The sequence below is a fragment of the Nicotiana attenuata genome, unplaced genomic scaffold, assembly GCF_001879085.1.
Source record: "Nicotiana attenuata strain UT unplaced genomic scaffold, NIATTr2, whole genome shotgun sequence".
NCBI lineage: Eukaryota > Viridiplantae > Streptophyta > Magnoliopsida > Solanales > Solanaceae > Nicotiana > Nicotiana attenuata.
Window position 1 is genome coordinate 24,510 of NW_017672986.1, and position 5,254 is coordinate 29,763.

Consider the following 5,254-nt stretch of genomic DNA (forward strand, 5'->3'; position numbering starts at 1 on the left):
GTTCGAAGTAATGAGCCCTTGCAAGTATTTTGCAGCAATGCTCTTGGGTTTTGATGGCTTGCTTAGCTTGGTCGAGTTAGAAGGATTCGGTCCTAGCAGGTCTGATTTGTGCAAAGGGAAATCGGAGAGTTCTTGATGGTTTCTACCGCGGTTTGGAGATGCATATTTTCTATGGGCATGAGAGACATGGAATGTGTAATGATTTTTCTTCTAGATGAGATCAATGGAAGTTCTTCACTAGTTGAGTGAGTAGATTTCTGTAGCTCGGAAGGGAGGTAAAAGTTTTCGTGTTATCCTTGGATGGTATGGTATATGCGGCATGTTGTAAAGGACCGAGACTGGCGTGTGCTAGGTTACAGTTCAGTTCTGAAAGAAAGTTCATAAAACTCTTAGGCAATTGGTAGCCTCAGATAATCAAGGAAAAGATACTGCTAATTGGGAGTGATTTGACGAGAGTATACGTCTCAGAAAAAGGTAATGTGATTAAACTGACGATACTTTGGTAGTATTGTGGCGCTTTCTGGTTAGATCGACTGCTGATATCTGAGTTTGTGTGATGGCACAGGGGAATTTTAGAATATCTATCGTGGAATGATTGGGTACTTGAGGTGTGATATGTATTCATACGGCGGAATTTGGGATCAGGTATGGTGACTCGTGTGCTATATGGAGTGGAGACTGAAAGTTCTCATGTACAGACTATGTAGTGGTTGTGGATCGTGTGTATCGGCACCGTTTAGCGCTATTGGGATTTAGAGGCCCGAGTGGATCTTTCTTTGCTTGGTATGTTAGATTTTGGATATGATGTTGGGGTGTAGACTGGCTGTCTCAATGTTGGGTTATTCTAGACTATTGCGCTATGGGCTATGCCGGAAAATGCCACGGGTTGAGTGGCGAGGTGCATCGGATTATGTTCTAGCAGAGTGGTTTGTATTCCAAAGACCAGCGGATGGCTGGGGAGGACTGCATTTCTTAATTGGGCCTTCGTGATGGATGTCAGTGCAGAGGTTTCTACCATTGGTTCAGTTCCGGTGTTGAGGGACTTTTCGGATGCGTTTCTTGTGGCCGGGCATGTCGCCGGGCGAGGTTGTGGATTTCGACATTGATTTGGTGCCGGGCACCGTATCGTACGACCCCAGCAAGAGTTGTAGTAGTGGAAGGAGCAGCTTCAGGCTCCTTGGTAATGAGTTCGTTGGCAGGCTGATGTGGCTACGTATTTAGCTTGAGTTGCTTTTCGGTGTTGTGAGACGTTATGATTTGTTGGTTATGGGCACATGTGATGCGGTTCTATTGGGGGTTCATAGTGAAAGTCGAGCGGGAAGAGTAATTGGGTGTTGCTCGGTAAATAGAGTGTTGGTTATGACCTATCGGGTTGCGTGTCGTATGTTATCTGTTTCACCGTGGGTGTAATGAATTGCTTGGGTTCCAGACATCCAATTGTGCGTGGCTGTCGATTTTAAGCATAGTGACTTGAGGTGTTTCATGTGTAACAGTGTTTGGATAGGATCGCGCATTGTGGCGAGGTCACATGGAGGTATGACCTTTCGGGGTAGATTCAGGTATTCTATTTCTATGATGTGAGACGTGGTCTCAGCCTTGTGTGGTGATGGTATTGATGAGCTTGAGGTACAGCTCTTTCGTTTGAGTCATTTTCATGATTTGAGTATATTCAGATCGTTTCTTATTGGTGCGCGTATTATGCAAGTTGTGGCTTAGGCCTGTATTGAGGTGTCATATCACCAGAGTGGTGTGTTGGACTCGAGATGATCGTTGGGGTTCACTAATGAATACGAACAGATTTGATTTCAGCTTGTTGGACGAATAATATCGAGGTTCGGCTCGGAATCTGCTGTGGTATTAGTCAAAAGGGAAGTGGCTTCATGAATGGTTGATCTGGGAAATGGTTACAGTTTATTTCGTGTTTCATTTATCGTTGGCAGTATATGAAAGTGTTGGAATAAGACCTTAGTTGATAAGATGTTTTCTACCGGTATTCGGGTGTTGTGGGCAACTGCTGTAAATAGAAGTTATCGTTTCGAGTGTTTGGGTTATGTAGGATATCATGTGATTGCACCTGAGGTTGCAGGTATGCGTTATTACAGCTGGTTCGGGTTTATTCTAAATATAGATGTGAGGTTCTGATCTTGTGTATGATTTCAGAAAGTGCAATGTGGTTCTATGGTTTATGGACTGAGGTTCTGATCTTGTGTATGATTCGGAGGTGATTTGGTTGGGTTTTTGATCGAATGCGTGTTTCGGAAGTTTCAAAAGAACTTAGGCTTGAATTCGATGTAATTTGATGATTTTGGTGTTAGTTGAGGTGTGTTGACGATTGGAGCAAGTTTGGATAATGTTTTAAGACATGTAGGTGCTTTTGGTTGAGGTCCCGGGGGCCTTGGGGTGATTTCGGATGGTTAACGGGAAGTTTGGAGTTGTAAAATGCAGCAGAAAAATTGCAGAGTATTTTTGTTCTATGCGATCGCACAGGGTGTCATGTGATCGCATAGAAGGAATTTGAGGGGCTGTTTGGTTGTGCTATGCGATCGCATGAGAGAGCCGCGATCGCACAGTGTTGTGGAATGGTTCACTGCGATCGCAGAAGATAAATTGCGATCGCATAGGTCATTTGGGAGGCTGGAAAATTTGTGCTATGCGATCGCAGTAGCAAGGATGCGATCGCATAGGGTCAGCTACAGTAATCTGGGCAGAATGTTATAAACATTTCATCCGCGATTTTGGGGCTCATTCACTCCATTGTTGGTCTTTTTGAGAGCTTTTTGAAGAAAATTGAAGAGGGATTCAAGGAGAATCGATTGGAGGTAAGATTTTTGAACTTAAAACTCATTTTTATTGTGAAATCCACCTAGAAATTCATGGGAATTAAGCTAAAAATGGAAGAACTAGGGCTTGAGTTTTGAGATTTTTAAATTGGAATTTGAAGGGCCATTTGAGGTCGGATTTGGGAGTTTTTGGTATGTATGAACTCGTGAGGAGATAAGGAACGTATTGATGTATAAATCTCTGAGTTTCGCGAAGTGGGCCTGGGGCTCAGGTTTTGCTAATTTCGAGATTTTTGCTATTTTTCGATTGTTTTCGATTGGGTATTGTCCCATTGGCATATTGTGATGTATTCGCTCTGATGTTGGATAGATTCGACGCGCGTGGAGGCCGGTTTGAGGGGCAGAGGCGTCGCGAGCTAGAGATTTCACCGGTTCGAGGTGAGTAATGATTGTAAATGATATCCTGAGGGTTTGAAACCCCGGATTTGCACACCGTAGTGCTATATTGAGGTGACTTACACGCCGGATAGCGGGCGTGGGGTAGAGCACCGTTGGGGATTGTGACTTGGTCCGTCCCGGTTGTTGATTTTACCGCATATTTGACTGAAACTTATTTGATATTATCATGATTTGGGCTAATTGCCATATTTTGGCTTCGTGCCAATTATTCGAACCCCTTCGGGGATTTTTATCACTCTTTCCTCATTATTTGATATACTACTTGAACTCAGTCCTGTTGATTATACTGCTTTTGCAAACTCAGCCGTTTAAATTGAATTTTGAGACTCTACTGATATTTCACTGTTGTCTGGGCTGAGAACTATTATTTTATTGATGCCCGAGGGGCTTATGATATTTTCTGGACTGAGTGAGGCTTTCAGGCCTTGAGCGTGAGGTGAGGAGGCTTTCAGGACTCGAGTGATATGTGAGGAGGCTTTCAGGCCTCGAGCGTTATGTGAGGAGGCTTTCAGGCCTCGACTGTAATGTGAGAAGGCTTTCAGGCCTTGTTTTATATGCCACGAGGTGGCTTGATATAGCGCTTGGGTTGTAGGAGCCCCTCTAGAGTCTGCACCCCCACAGTGAGCGCGGGTACCCATCTAGAGCGGATAAATTTTAGACAGTGGTAACAATGGCACTGTTATACGCGTTTTGGTCAGGTAACAATGACTAACCAGTCAGGTAACAATGACTGACCAGTGGTAACAATGGCACTGTAATACGCGTTTTGGCCAGGTAACAATGGCTGACCGGTCAGGTAACAATGATTGACCAGGAACATAAATCATGCCCGAGGGGCTGGTACTGTTTTGAGATATTGCCCGAGGGGCGAACTTTTATGTGCTCATCTTGCATATTTACTTGTCTTTTTACCTGTTATACTGTGGTACTTGTGCCCGAGGGGCGGATTTTTCCGTACTTATCAGCACTAACTGTTTTGAAATCGTTTTCGTAATTATTGAAGAGATCATTTTCAAAAGAGATTTGAACTGAGCCAAGGTATTTCTAAAGATTTCACAGATATCACTGTTTTTCTCAGAAAATTATACCCGGCTTCTATACAGCATGTTGTTTGCTTTACGTGATTTCTTGCTGCTCAGTTGTTATTTACCTTTATTACTCACTGAGTTGGAGTACTCACTTTACTCCCTGCACCTCGCGTGCAGATGCAGGTATTTGTTCTACTCGGTAGCGGGTTTTTGAGCAGGTTGAAGATTTTGCTATCGTAGCTGAGCAAGGTGACCGCCAGCGTTCGCGGCACCGGATTTCTTCCTTTGATTCTAAATTTTATTCTGTATATTACTGGCCTTGTAGTTGTATTTAGACTCCTCTAGTTGTTCGTGACTTGTGACACCCCGGTTTGGGCTGTGTTTGGTTGTACTTCCGCTAAGTAATATTATTGAATCATCTTTAAAATTGTTTATTCCTGTTTATCTCTTTTTGAAAGAGGCAAATAGGGTTGGTTGGCTGGCGTTGTCTTCACGAGAGGCGCCATCACAACCGGAGCGGGGTTTGGGTCGTGACAAGTTGGTATCAGAGCCTAGGTTACTAGGTCTCACGAGTCATGAGCAGGTTTAGTAGAGTCTCGCGGATCGATACAGAGACGTCTGTATTTATCCTCGAGAGGCTGCAAAACCTTTAGGAAAACTTCACATTCTTGAATTCTTATCGTGTGTCCTTGATTCATCTTGAGAAGAAACTCTTGAAATTCCTTCCACGCATTTGTATGCGCGCATGAGCGCTCAGTATCAGATGTGCTAGATGGCTTGTGATTCCCCGATCAAGGGGTGAGATGTGAACTCTGTGAGTTTGATGTTGGGCCAGTCTAGAGGACTTGAGGCCGGATCTTTGCCTATGGCTTGAGCACCGAGGTGCTGATTGTGTGAGCAAATGTTTTGAACTTATATGTTCGGTATTGTCCCTATTAGTGGAAATGGCGGTTGGATATCCATGTGATGAGTATGTTAGTACTGCGA